The 15,976-nt window shown below is 28.8% G+C and overlaps 1 long non-coding RNA gene across 1 annotated transcript; it reads right to left on the bottom strand.

Annotated features, from left to right (window-relative positions):
* Positions 1-10,553: 10,553 nt before the first annotated feature.
* On the bottom strand, positions 10,554-13,290 carry LOC121132233 (uncharacterized). Its single transcript, XR_011784389.1, has 3 exons — positions 13,184-13,290; positions 12,882-13,054; positions 10,554-10,839 (listed from the first exon to the last, which is right to left on the bottom strand). It is a non-coding gene; the product is annotated as an uncharacterized lncRNA (long non-coding RNA).
* Positions 13,291-15,976: the final 2,686 nt, after the last annotated feature.

Here is a 15,976-nt window from a genome sequence, read left to right as displayed (position 1 = left end):
TATTCACAGTCACGAAATACATGGGCGAGCGTTTTATGTTTGTTGCAGTCTTTGCAAGGCGTGTCTCTCCCTATATAATACACTCCAAAGGCGACCCAGTATCTCAGGTAGGACACCTTAGGAGTGATATTTATTTTCCAAATATTGACTGCTTGAGCAATAGTGCATTTGTACCAGATTTAGAGCCTTAGCTATTGGCTGTAATCGACCCAATAGCTATTCAGCAGAGTGTTTGAGTCCTATATTGGATACCTTACTCCTTACAGCTGGTGCAATCATTTTTCTGTCAACTTCACAGATCTTCATTAAAATTAGTCAGTTGTTTACATAAATCTTGAGGGAGTCTGAGATAGTGTTACATCTAGTATCTTGGGGCATTATCAGACGCTGACCACCTTCTTGACGGTATTTTGCACATGCATGATGATTATTCCTGAAATATTTGACTACAAAACACACACAATCTTTAACATTATCAATTTCTAGGTCATGAGCCCGTGGATTTAGAAGGTGTACTGCACAACCTTGCAGTAGTTTCCTCATTTTGGTAACGTTTGCTAGAATGTCTGTCACGATACTACCAACACTACAACCAAAGTTATCTTCACATTTCTTAATAGAAGATTGTTCAAGTTGTAGAACGTACTCAGCAGTATGGGGATTGCCTGGTTATACAGTGTCAATTAGAAAATTTGGCTAGTTGATGTTGCTAAAGTAACACAAATAATTAATGGGTTCATTTTGAATATAAGAACACCTATCTATTGCAAGACATACAGTTTTATTTTTCAGGTGATCCAAACATTTTTGATAATCATTCAAATAAATCATAGACAAATATTCATCAACACTTTGTAGTGAGTTAAGTGCAGTACTTGTTTATCAGATACTAACTTCCTTACATGGATCATCAAGCTACCGCCTCTTGCTATTTCTACTGACACTTCTCTCTGAGTGACTTCAATTTTGGCACAAGACCTTGCATCTCCAGCTGGTTGTCTTTGCACTTGGTTCTGCAACCTTTGCAAGATTTTGAAGGTAATTTGTCAAAATATTGCCAAACTTTATCATGCTTTCGTCCAGAAGGGTTGATTCGAACAGTTAACATCCTTGCAGTGTGACTCTTCAATAGGAACTGAGGTACTGAGTTAACAACTTTTCATATTTTTTATTAATGCTGTTAAGATTTTCTACATAAAAATCGATTTTTATCAAATAAATCAGGTTTTTTTTTTTAATCAACATCCCTGGTTGTATTTGTATGTCCCCTGATAAAAAAAAACATAGGCTATTTATTTCAAAAACAGAGACCGATACAGACTTTTGACATAAAATTGTTATTTAGAATTCTGAGTCCAAACTGAGTCTATATTTCCTTCGGATCAGACCAGATTCATGGACTTTAGAGATCAAGTTTTCTTTTTTGCAAATCAGTTAATTTGTTTCATAAAACAAGATCGATTCCCTGTGTCTTCAAAGTTTTTTTAAGATATGGATTGTAGATTTGAAAATGCATATGATCAATTATATGTTAAATTTTCAAGAATATTAAAAAGCATTGCAGGTTTGATGATATTTACATCAAACAGACGGAAAAGAACAAAAAAAAGTTTATACAAGGATGTTTTACAATAGAAATTTACGTATAAGATATCGTTTTTGCAATAGTATATTTATGTATATATTGAGGGAAGAGGGTTTAATTTCAGAAGTAAAATATTTTTCTCTGCCCTTGAATTTCATTGAATGATCTATTTTTTTTATAAACCCTTTAAAAAACAGCCCCACTAATATACATAGTTTTGTGTCATTTCTTCTTATAAACGGAAAGTTGACGTATGATGAAAAAAAAGCACACTCACACAAACTGTATTTTATATCTATACTGAAGATAAGAAGTTAGTCAATGATTATATTTTCTAAAATCATAAACGTTATCAAAAAATAAACAATAAAAATTTCCTAGACTAAAATATTCAGACAAAATTTTTTAGCCCTCTGAAAAATTCTCTTTTCTCATATGCCTATTCTTCTGATAACTAATATAGTTGTAATCAAGGTTAATAAAAATATAAGGTCTTATAATCAGGCTTGCTAGAATTTTTATTTTCATGTATCGTGCCGACTTCTGGGCAAGACAGACCGATTTGACAAAACACGCAACCAATCATATTCTATGAGGTCACCCACACTATAACTTTCAATTTGATGTATCTTACTGACTGCTGGGCAAGACAGTCTGATTTCGATAAAACATGCAACCAATCATATTCTATGACGCCACTATTAAAAGTGTTATGGAAATGAAACATCAGTTGTACATGGGTTATGTTATAACTTTGTATTTCTATTAACCTTGCTTGTAGTAACAAATGAATGGTCTCAATATAATGTATTTTTCATAGAATCGATATTTACAAATTGGGAATATTGTTATTGAGTACAGAGCCTCTTATGTTATTTTTCTTAATAATTGATTCCAATAATAGAAGTTATTTTTCTATTGCATGCTTTATAGTTATTATTTACGTTTAAAGAGTATGCTTTGGCAGAAAAAAAAGTTGTTTTTGATACATATGTGTTGCTAGGTTCGTTCACTAACACCTATCCTTCCGAATAATGGATATAGGTATGTTACAAAAAATTTAAAATTCAATATTTTCTTTGTTATATAATAGATACTAGTAAAAAGACATTTTGATACCAAAATCAGGCCTTTATCTTCAATATTAAGAAAATTATGACCAATTTATCATCGGAATTTCATCCCTTTTTTTCCTACTATTTATGTTATAACCACACCAAAATATGTGATCTAATATGATATTTCAATAAAACAACACAATTTTCTTAAGCATCAAGAAAATTAAATGAAAGTTTCAGGAGTTACAGTGTACAGTATTGTGCAAAAGATGTTACTTATAAATATTTGTAATTAAAAAAAATAATATTCAGACAAAGTTCTTTTATCTTGCACAGTAATAAAGATGGAATGTGTGTTAAAATTTATGTACTTCGCATTGCCAAATTGATTGGAAACTTTACAAAAGACTAGATAAATGAATGTTATAACGTCCATTATACCTAACCTATTATTTGATCCATTACACTCTATTTGTAATTTTGAAAGGTATCTTTAGGAGATTTATTTTCCAGCAAATGGTGCTATTAAACAAAGTAACGTATTGAAAAAAAAAATTAAACTGAGTGAAAAATTAAAAATTTATCTACATTAAATATAATTGACAACAAATTGATTTTTCCTATTGAAGTAATGAAAATCCAGCATTTTATTTTATCGGAATCCTCAAAACACTTATAGACTTGAGAGGACTTCTTCTGCAAGTTTTTTTTTTTTTTTTGCACGGTTAACTTGCAATTTGTAGCATACCTAATTGAAGTTGTGACGAATTATTTATTTATCATTTTATATCCACCCCTTCAGATTGAAAATCAAGAAGAAAGAAAAGAACTTAGTTAACAGTCTAGTGTTGAGACTCTGTCCAGTTACTAACTTTTTCTTCGGTTGGTATAAAGTACTATTTTTTTGGAACCAATCTAGACCGAATTGTTCTTCAAGATCGATCTAGACCGATTTTTTTCTTTGTTCGGATTTACACCGAATTTTACCATTGGGCCGATCTAGACAGATTTTTTCTATGAAACAGGTTTAGACGGAACTTTTTTTGGTCCAAAAAAAAAAATATCGGTCTTAGATCTGTTTATGATTTTCTGACCGAAACCCAACACAAGTTACCACTTTCCCTCATGGATATGCGTTAATACCATTTACAAAGAACATAATATATATTAATTATCTTTAAATTCCCCTATTAATTACTTAAAAATAACAATATTTTTTTTGTTTCATTATTTTAAACAACACCAGCATTTCTTTAAAGTAATCAACTGTCTTATTTTTACCAAACCCGTCCCCATTCTACAATAGCCTGGCAGCTTTTTTATAATTTCATAAAATTGGTATAGACAGTTGAAAAACAATAAAAAATTAAAGAAAAGTTAGCATAAAGAAACTACAAAATAAAGGATTTAAAAAAAAACAAAAAAAAACATTCAAAATTTATTAATATTTTCTTAAATTTATTTATTTTAAAATATTCACAATTAGCTTTTCTTTAGAAATCAAAATATGATCACACTTATTATGAATGAATAAACTTTTTATGTAATCCATCCCTATTTATTTTATAAAATAACATTATAATAATAAAGGCTAAAGTGTCCTTCATTGACTAAAACAACTATTCAATCAACTCTCAACAATAGAAAGTTTAAAAAAAAATGGAATGGCAGGAGCCAGTTTTAAAGAATAGCTGATTGGCATTTACATCGGATATATCTATCAAAAGAAATGTATCGTTGTTCTTGGGAGAGGTTTTTAATAAAAATGGTCAATTTATGGCAAAATGAGATTTTAGAAAGAGAAATAATTTTAAAGAGGGCTGTTTTTAAGAGAAGAAGAATTGACCTTAGGGAAAGTTTTTTTTATTGTATGAAAATGGTTGGAAACAATTGCATAAGAGTGCTTAGATCAAACAAAGAAGAAGAAAATAGGATTGGCTTTTATGCCTCTGTCGGGGAGATAATTAGAGGGCTTAATAGGATGACAGACTATTCATTATTTTGGATGAAGAACAGAGTACTACGTAGTTGGGTAGTATATTTAGTAGAACATGGGAAGAGAGAAGATGTTTCGTCTATAACCAATCACTCGAGGCATTCCAACATTTTTTATTCGAGGTTACTCATATAATTAGTATATGTGATTGAGTTTTTTTTTTTTTAATCTTAAGTTGAGTCTTGTGCATAAAGATTTTTGTTAGTTTTATACCGGGCAATATCAAGTGGAAATAAATTACATAACTGCAAAAGTACAAGTTCTGTTATATAAATTTAGCAAGTAGACGTATAAAATAACCAAGCATGATATTTTTTTGGGTCTTCGAGGCCATTAGAAAGCTGTTTTTGACCAAAATATAACTCCCTTTCCCTCCTCTCTTCCTATATCTCCCTCTTTCTCCCCTCTCATCTTCTCTCTTTCTTTATCCCTCTCTTGTCCCTTTTTTCTACATTTATTGTAGTTTTTTTAAATATTGTGTACAAGTTGAAATTTCTTTGTCTAAAAAAAAATATTATTTTAATAAAAGCTTGTTCATCATAATAAACAATAATTCATTGATTTTATCTATCCATTTTTATATTAAAATTGTATAGTTATTATGTATTTATGTGTAATATAACCATGGACATTTAAACTATATAATGTGCCACAGATTATTTATATTTTGTGACCCAATGCACAAACATACTAACTGGCAAAACATGAAAAAAATGAGTTTCATAACTTTTTGAGGATAATCATGAATGCAGATTCTAATTCTCAAAAAAAAAAAAAAAAAAAAAAATCCAGGCTTGTGAATGGAACGCAAAATTATACGGAGTTCCATGGAACGTGCGTTCAATGAACGGAACTGATTTTTTTTTAAACGTTGAACGCTAAAAATGAGATTTTAGCGTTCTGCTCAAATAGTACTTACAAAAAATTCAAGAAATCAAAGTTTATATTTTTTAAATATAATTTAAAGGGCTGATAAAGCAGAGACGAACGCTTGGGAGACTTATTTTGTGGCAGGGGCACAGGGGAATTGTACTCTACCAACGTCATTGCAGAGACTGGGCACTTAGTCTGGCAGACCGGCAGAGCATCATCGACCGCATAGGTGAGGTAGTGGTCGTTCCTGGAGTTTCACGACTAATCTTAAGTACAGTTTGCGAATCAAACAGTCTTGCTGTGCCTTTGGGCCTCCATTTTGGCAATGAATGAACAGATTTTAGTAAGTTGTAATTCGTTTAAACGCTAATATTGACCAAATTATTATGTTAAGAAATCTTGAAATCTAGCTCTCTAATGAGGCCTCCCTGACAGTATAAAAGTTGAAGTAGAGATTTGCTGTCGTACAGTGTATGTGGTACTACCTTAGAAACGTGTAACAGAACAAAAATAATGGCTGAACGCTGAACTAAAAAAAAATTAACAAATACTTTCAAATACTGTAAAAAATCAATACTTTTATATTTTATGAACAAAAATTTGCTGATTTTAAGGTGCATTGATTTTTTTTCGGGGAAAAAACCATCTGCATTTAACAATCCCATTAGCAATGCAGTGTTCTTGGTTTTGGAAGGGGTTTCTAGTTTTTTGATATTTATATAATCAGATTGTCGAGTGATAAAATCCCCTTGAACGCCGTTCAATTTCTGTTGACTTATTTCCCTTGTTATAAACTTCCTAAAACATCTTAATCATCAAGATAAATTTATTTTATTTATACTAAAAGATCATGATTAAATCCAGCTTTTACCGTCAATTAAAAATTGAGAATACAATGTGCATATAGAAGGAAAGTTGGTGGTAGTAAAAAATTAAATATAAAAGTAATTATGAAGCAACTAAGGCTAAGCTTCTCTGCCCCCCAAAAAATAAAAAAAATAGAAATAGTACCATGAGGCGATATCACGCAAGTTCTGAGGTCTTGGAGACGAAGAAAAAGAAATTATTCCTTGAAAAACCACACAAAAAAAGTATCAAATCAACGCCAATTGAAGGGCATTAAAGGCCGGAAATCTGTGTTACGGTGTAAACCTCTGTTTGCTGCTGATTCCTAGATCCAAATATGTCATCCTTTTTAACTATTCAAACTATGTATCTCCAATTGATTTTTCAAGAATAAACATCAGTTAGAAAACCCAAGCAGAGGTAACACAAAGTCGCCATCAAATAAGACTCATGTTGATGTGAAAGAAAAAACATGTGTCCTCATTATCTCTATTCCAAAGGTGGAATCCCGTAATGTCAGATTATCTTCTGAGAGGGGTTATGTTGATGGCTCATTATCAATCTCCAAGCTATATCGTGAGTTGTACATTACCAAAGGCAGTGTTTCAGAGGTGTTTTTTTTTCTATTACATAAAAAATATAGAAACTAATATGTAGACTTATGATTTGTGAATGTTCGCTCAATCGCTCCAAAAATTACTCACCTTGACGTTTTTGAGAAAATTTGCTCATTTTGCCCTATTTTATGTGCAAATTGTTCATTTTTCTAAAATAGTATAAAATATATAAAGCAAATTTAAATTCTAGTTAGATTACACAATAGCTTTTGATGGTTGTTTGATTATATTTTCGTGGAAAAATCCAGCTGAAAAACCCTCCTTTATTAGACTATCTTTTTTGGAGGTAAATTATATATATGATCCAATCAGAGCTAAGATTGCTGGATCAGATATGTGAGGGAAACAGATTTTGACAACAAAAAAATAGGGGGAGGGGAAATTTGGGCTAAAATTGAGAGATGAATAATCCCCCTTGATTCTTGCAGCAAAGGATAAAAACTTTGCGCTAAATTGCGAAATGCTGATGTTCCATTTATGTGAAAAGTTGGACGTATAATCAGTGGTGTGATTTTGAGAGGGCTCGATTTTACAAGAATTCTGAAGATCTTGCCAACTTTAAAGTTGATTTAACTACTAATGCGGAATTCTTTAGGTATATCTAAAACTTCCAATACTGATTGAAGGCAAAAATTAAATAAAGAAAATCTTTCTTAAATCTTCATTTGGCAATATAATATAGCAAAATTTATGAATTAATTATGATTAACATAAATCAATACTTACTACTTTAAATTGTCCTTATAAAACTGTAATTTTTTAAAATTACAAATTGCTCAATTTAGATTTTGAGTATTTGTTTTGCAAAATTTTAGTGCTTTTTTTTCATTTACGCGAAACAACTCGCTCAAAAATTCTAAGTCTACTAATTTGACATATCTTCATAGAAAGATGAGTGTTACAAGTGATGCATTCTATATGGAAACTCTTACATCTAAGTTTATATAGTGGATACATTTAATCAAATAGTTTTATAATCTTGAAATGTAAAATTTATTATAGCATATTTTAGTAGTGGATTTTAAATATTTTCTTGGCAAAAATGTACTATACAGTAAATTCATTTTATAAATTTGGTATTCTAACAGGCATACATAGTTTTAAAAAGTAGCAATCTAGTCTCTAGGTAATGTTAATAATGATGGCAAAATTTGATTTTCTTAGCTTCAATAGTGACGAAGATATAGTCACCCAAATATTAAAAGTTAAATATCTCAGTTCAATCTTTTGTCCAGATACCATATTTTTACGTAACTTGTACAATTTTCTACTATAAGTTACAACTTGTTCACATCATATATATATATATTGTTATATGTCAAATAAAAAAAGGAGTAGAAATCGTGTGAGGTCAGTCCCACTTCCCTGATTAAAGTATTAAGATATGGAATTATAGAGAAAGTCTTTCTTTAATAAAAAATTATGTTTGAAGATATTTTTTGAGTTTTGGGAGATATATGTTGTTGAGTTTAGACAGCCTCATTTTATGGAAGAGATAGTTTTGTTGAGTAGCCAAGTTAGGAGAGATAGGGTTTTTCCTTTGCTTAAAATTCTAAAAAGATAATAACACATTTAATGGACGTCTTTTGTATTTAGAGTGATGAGGCCCAAGTTTTTGTGGTTTATATGGATATTCTTCGTTATTTTCCAATGAAGGAAACATCGATACAATTCTCATTTGTACCTTCTCTAAGGACTTAATTAAATAGCTTCTCAAAGGATTTCAGATCCGTACATTAAGTTGGGAGAACATAAAGTTTGCAAATTTTAATCATGAACAAAGACTTACGAGTTTTGAAAATTATTTAAATGATTGCCATGTTCCGATTGACCTACCTTATAATATAGTACATATACTTCCTAAAACTCTGATAATAAGAGATGTGCAATTCTAGGTCTAAGTATTATCTATGATGCGTACTCCTTCGTTATTTCTTAAGGAACCTATTTAATTTTTACCAAAACCTACAGAACACCGCCACACCCTTTTCCTTTTTTCTTTGAACCCTTCTAACAATCTGCACGAGAAATAAGATTGTAAATAATTACCAAAAAAAGATTTCGTAATTGCTAAGATTGCTAAGCCATGCTTCCATAATACTGATTATTGCTGACTTAAAATCAGCAAAATACATTTAATATAGTCTAGTTTACTAAAAAAGCTTCTGATATTGAGATAATTTTTTTTTTTTTTTAACAATTTGGAAAATTCTTGAACCCTCTTTAGTTGAAGACGGGTAGGACATTTTTGTTTTTGAAGAAAGTATTATTAAATAGTATTGATCAATTTTCTTTGAGCTTTTGTGTTGGAGAGAGAAAAAATGCATCTCATCCGACTACGCTTCACAAAAGGGTTTCTAGTACTTTAGTCATAGAAACCTGCAATGACTGAAGGATTTGTAGCTCTGGAGTTGTTTTTTCTAATTCTGAAAGCAAATTGAATATCATCATTTTCAATAGAGAAAATTTAAAATCATGAATTTGTGTCTGCAATATAAAAAATGTTATATTTGTTTTCGTAAACTAAACTATTTAACACAAGGGAGACTGATGATATCATTTACTTCTTTAAGCTTCTTTTTTTATAATTAATAACTTTTTTAAATGATGAAATGCTCCATTTTTTTTCTATTAAACAGTTCAAAAAGATTTTTATAAATGCTAGGTTTGTGACTGAGGGGATCAAATGAACCCAATTTAAAATTTAGGACCTCTGGCAAGTTTTTCATAATTCTGAAATTACACATAACTACTGTATCATTTTGACAAATATAGCAAATGATATTTTTACCTTAAATAATCCAAATACTTAATACATGGGACAAACGAAATTAATCATTGCATCAACTTAAGTCTTCAGAATTTCATTTTTTCAGTTTATTTGTACGTCCCTTCAAATAAACAAGCACAATTTATGATACATTCTAAAAAAATCTACATAAATCTAGATATTAAATACACCAGAAAAATTAAATTAGGATTAAAGAAGGGATCTGTGTTAAAAAAAACAACTAAGTACAGCGAATAAGAAAAGAAGAACGTTTAATACGTGTGTTTTTCTTCTTTTTTGTTCCATTCTTGCTTATATGTGATGTAAATTTACTTAAAAATGCATCATAAAATCTAAATGTATGAATTTAAACATAATCATAATATATCCATGCACAATGCTTTTTTAAATCTAGAAGACTCTTCTCTTTAAACTTGTAATTCATTTTTTTCCTCCAAAATCATAAAATAGGTAGCATATATTAGCAAGGGTCTTAATACAGATCTATCATATTTCTCGTGCCTATCTTCTTCTCACTCTATTAGACAAATCCCATCCCTAAATATGATAAAGCCACATTGGATTTTCTGCAAGTAAGGTATTTTTGTTTTCTTTTCAAATTTTAATGTATCATCTGATAAGATCTTTTTTTGTAAGTTAACAACTGAGTAAAATTTCACTCTGTTCGATCCATCCTAACGACTACAGTTGTGTAATTTATATTATTTTATTACCATTATAACATTGTAATTTAAATTAATATACTATAACTATTCAAAAAAACAATGGAAAAAAAGTTCTTGTTTTGTATTATGTTCATTAAAATAATTTATTAAAGTAATTAAATGGTATTCATGTATAAATATATTTGATAGTTATCACTGATTCTTTTTGGCATTATAACAAATTTCTCATTAGTAAACCACATTGGTTAAATAAAAATTATAATTGAAATACATAATAATAATTTTTAAACATAATATTGCCTTCCATTCATGAGTAGTTCTTTCAGATATGATTTTGGTATCTTTTGAAGGAAATTATTTATTGATCTCTTCCTTTCGGTTTCTCCATCTTCAAAATAAACAATATCTCTGCAATTAAAAATGAAAACTCTGTTTGTGAACATTCGGTAACTGATGGGTTAACTTTAAGTTTTACAATAATAAAAAGAAACATGTGTCAATAATTTCCATTCATCCTTAAAACTAGACAATTTACTTCACGTAGCTATAACTCAGACAGGACTGGTTACAATGAAACCAAATTTATTTATATTTTTAAAAATACATAATAATCATGGGCTTTATTCAAAAAGAATCTTCCTTAGCAAGGCATAATCATCATTTTTAAGACATATAATCAATTTAAAAAAATGGGTTAAACGGATCCAGTGGTATTTTTAGGGTTAATTTTCATGTAAGTTAAGTAATATAAAATCAATTTTCTTGTTATATTTATTTCTGAAATTTTATATTGAACCTTGTATCTAATACTCTAGGCAAACACAAGATTTTTTTTTTTGAATAACTATAATACATCTTCATTGAATTATAATTGTAGCTTTTCTAATGTAGTAACTATGTGGCTGTAGGCAATGCTTATTCTAATTCTTGATAAAAATACGTTTATTGTTTGAATTGTTGGGATTATTATTGAGTACATAAGTATTACAGTCATTTACTGGGCTTTTTTAAATGTATTCAGTATATTGAAAATAAATACTTAATTGACCAATTATATAATTGTTGATCAATTGCTTATCTGTACATACGTAGTGAACATTCTATTTTATTTTAATTAATCAGCTAAAGTAAAACTTTATCCCCAAAATTTAAAAAAAATATAATTTTACATGATACATAGTCGATATTGACTCAAAAAGACAATATGCAAATTTGTAATACTTCCTAAGCTACCTCATCAATTTTGCAACAATATTAATTAAAATTATGAAAACACGGGGAGTTTAAGATAACCGAGAAAAAAATATTCTAACTTATATTTTTTTAAATTAATTTTAACAGGATTGCTTTTTGGTTTCAACAATAGATAGTTTGTCAGTATCAATTAGGCAATATGATTTTGAACTCTTTTTTGCCACTTTTGGCCCTCCTACAGCCTTGATGCCAACCCTCTCGTCTATATCTTTGTGTGCATGTCAAGGGGAAGGCCTGCAGTGTCTATCTTCTAAATACCGAGGCCCTCAAAGCCACAGTCAGCCAGCACTAACAAGCCATGACAGAGGACTTTATCTGCAGTGGGTGCATAGCCTTTCACCGCCGCCTGGAAGCCATCATTACCGCTAAGGACGGCTACATTAATCCTTACGAGAGCTCAGAAACAAATCTATTTATAATATTAGTTTTGTTGAAATTATATCATTAATTAATAAATTATATCTTGTTGAACTTTGAAATTCAAAGTGCTCAGACTTGAATGGACCACTCGGTACTTGAAAGAAATTAAGTATCCATAAGTACTACTTTTTAAAACGACATAAAATGATTAAAAATATTACACTTATTTTGTTTAAAAATGTTTAAAAAACACTAGATATTTCCATCAATTATAAAATTGTGTGGTGAGAGACAAATTGTCGTAACTCAAATATTTATTTTACATAATTTGGCTTGGAAACTCCATTTTTTCATTAAGAGTAATGGGCGTTTTAAAATTTTTATAATAAAATTGGTCTGAGAAATTCATTGTAACCCTCTGAATTTCTTTGTTTTTAATTATTAAATATTATACTTCTAGGATTACATATAGGTACTCCCCTGATAATACTTGTACTTGACTTAAGTACATTTAAATTATTACGCATGATCAAAATTCTTCTAAAAAATCCAATCTTTTTTCTTGAGAACTTTAATTGACTATGACAACATAGCTCTAAGCAAATCTTCATATTGCTTTGTTATAGTATCTTCCATAAAATGTGTTGCCATAAGTTATCAATATTCTGACTTAAATAGTGCTTTGAATATTATTAATCATTTGATTATAATTCAACTTACAAATATATATATAAGAAGCAAAACATTTATTTATGAAGATATTGTGTAAAAAAAAGTTTTCAATAAAATATAAGGGCAGTGTTAAGAGGTTTTTTTAAAGACTATAAATAACATACTTATACTTGATATTATTGGCGGAAGCAACAATTTCATTTTTCTGTGTTTTATGCTCGTATAGCTCTGTGTCATTAGCATTGATATTTATCACAATTTGACAAAGGAGCTCAACTTCCAGTTCCGTTATGGATCCAAAAAGTCTTCTAACTTTTTGAAGACATATGTCCTTTTTCTAGAAATTAAAGCAAATAAATAAGTTTAAATTGAATTGAATCTTTTAAAAGTTACGTGATATTTAAAATTATGATATTGTTAGCACGTTTTTTTTTGTCTTTTTTCAAATATTTATAATAATATTTACTTCGTCCATTGATGTATCTGAACCCAATGCTTGAGCAATGAAGAAAGCAATAAATACAAGGTATCCTCTCACAAAAAAGTTCTTCATTCTTCAATATCAGCCTACTTACTGAGAAACATTCAGACAATATTATTTATAGTAATCTAATTTCTCCCTCTAAACAAATTTTTTTTTATCAAAACAACATTTTTCTTCATTTTACCTTAGAAATTGACAGATCTATTTACCGTACGATCTTTGGTATTTGATATTGTTTTATATTTATGTAGTTATAAGAAGAAAGGGGAACTAAGAGAATGAACCTTAGAACCTTATAATGGAAACCTTTTACTCATTCTATTATAGCTTGTTCAAGGATCAATAAACATTTAGTCAAAATCATTTGAAATGGATTAAAAAAATATAAAAAGGGGATATCCGGTAGAGATGAAAGGAAAAACAGTATAAATGAATCGATCATTAGTTCATAACAGATCAATTATACTAATAGGTTTTGATCATTATACAAATTTCTTGTAAACATTTATCTACCTACTCAATAATATTATTTTGTAATGTTTATGCGTTATCAATTTATTTTAATCATTAATTGCTGAGTAAAATTATTATCGAGTGTAATAAAATAATCATATAACTTTAATTATTTTAGATAACAGATACTGTGCGTATAAGTTTAAATGTATGATGCATTTCAACTTAAATTAATTCTAAATAAACTAACTAGTGATGAAACGATTCAAAAAGAAATCCTGATGAGATTTTGGTAAAAATTCTGAGACTTATTCTTTAATATTTTAAATAATACCTTTTCGCTATCAAGGGAAAGGATTATATATATATTTTGAAATAGGGGGGGGGGAGTACTTGGAATTTTGTAAAATATATCCAAAAATTTAAATTCATTTGGAAAAAAATTTCAAAATCAGATATTCAAATATACAATTTGATAATTATTTTTTTTTTTTAAATTCACAACTATTCACCAAAAATTTAATTTTTTGTAACAAAATTTCAAATATAAATACCTGTTTACAAAAAATTTCAAAAATTTAATTTCTTATTTTAAATGTAAAATTGAAAAAAATCATATATAAAATTTTTTTTGTTAAAAATTTTAGAAATACATAGTTATTCATAGAATATTAAATTTTTTGGAAAATAAATTCAAAAATTTAATTCAATTTCAAATATTAAATTTTCAAGTAAAAAGCAAACATGTCTTTATTTTTTTTTATAACTTAGAAAAGTAAAATTTGTTAAATACCAGTAATAAATAATAATCAGGTTTGTACTTGTTAACTCTTTTTCCGTTCCTTTTATAACAACTTTACGTTCACTGTTCATTTTTTCCCGCTCTAATTGCACTCAATGTAGCTCAAATTGATTGTGATATAATTAAGGAATGATAATTGGATTAGAAAAACTAACAAAAATATAATTATTCTTGTTTTTTACGTGCTCAAAATAAAGAAGCCAATTTGGAGGTAATTTTAATTTTACTTTAGTCTTTTAGTGTTAATTTTATCTTCTATTCGGGAGCATCAAATAAATAATTTTAAACTATCTCTCTTGAGGAGAAAAAAAACTATATTTTTAATTAAAAATTTAATCCTTAATTTTTTTTTCCATAAAATTTAGTTTTTTGTAAATAGCCATGGATTTTTGAAATTTTTTTCCCAAAAAATTAAACTTATTTGCAATTTGGATTCTACCAGAGGAAATTGCAATGGAACTAGGTATATTGTTGTGGATATAAATAGGAAATTCATAAACAGCGTTGCAGCAATTGGGGAGTATCAGGGAAATCGGGTCCTGATTCCAAGGTTGACGTTAATAACAGGGACGCTTGTACCTGTTCACCCTTTTTCCGTTCAATCGTTCATTTTGTAAAAACTTTCTGTTCGCCATTCATTCGTTAACTCGTTCATTTTTGATCATTCATTTATTATTTATCTAGTATATAAAGTCGGTCTTTAGTTGTCAGTCCCAGTCAAATTGAATTTTTTAATTTTCTGACTGAATTTTTTGGGAGAGGCCTCTGATTGGTTTTAAATTACTTTGCTGATTTTCTCACTGGAGTCCTAAATTCCTCTTGTGAGTTCTTCTTTGATATACACAAAGTGGTCCTAGTGCGGCGGCTATAGTGTCAACATTTCCAAACATGTGGGTTCTGTTTTTATTATTATTATTTATTGTTAGATACAGTAATGCAAGACTTTGGGGTGGGGAGGGGGGGAGTTACTTTCCGTGTGAGAGGATAAAATTAGTCCTGAATCACTTGTCTATATTTTTGGCTTCAACCCAACCTGAATGCACTTCTCTGACCAGCTAATAACTGCATTTCTTAGTATGAAAATAATCAGTGCAAATCAACAGTAAATACTATACATATATTCGTGCAGTTGTAATACTTTTATTTTGTAACACTTGTCAACAGTTTTCTTTTTCTACATTTTTCTACTTTATTACTGCATAATATCAAAGACCTTTGTCCTAATTTTTAACCTCTCTTTTTATTTCAATAATTCTCATTTATAATAATAAATGAGAATCGGAATTGCAAAATAAAATATTATTTTTCCAATGTCAATTTCGATTCCAGAAAAAACAACTCATTATCCGATTAATGATAGCAATTAATCGTCCCATTATTTAAATTAACGTAGGACAACAAAAAAAACAAGATTGGTTGAAATAATATTTAAAAAAAAAAAGTTTCATTATGTCGTCAGAGAAATGTAAAGTGAACAGGTTCAATTTGAAGATCAGGAAGGTGTTTCAAGCTCATAGAAT

Source organism: Lepeophtheirus salmonis, chromosome 2, assembly GCF_016086655.4.
Source record: "Lepeophtheirus salmonis chromosome 2, UVic_Lsal_1.4, whole genome shotgun sequence".
NCBI lineage: Eukaryota > Metazoa > Arthropoda > Copepoda > Siphonostomatoida > Caligidae > Lepeophtheirus > Lepeophtheirus salmonis.
This window is presented reverse-complemented; position numbering and strand designations above follow the sequence as displayed.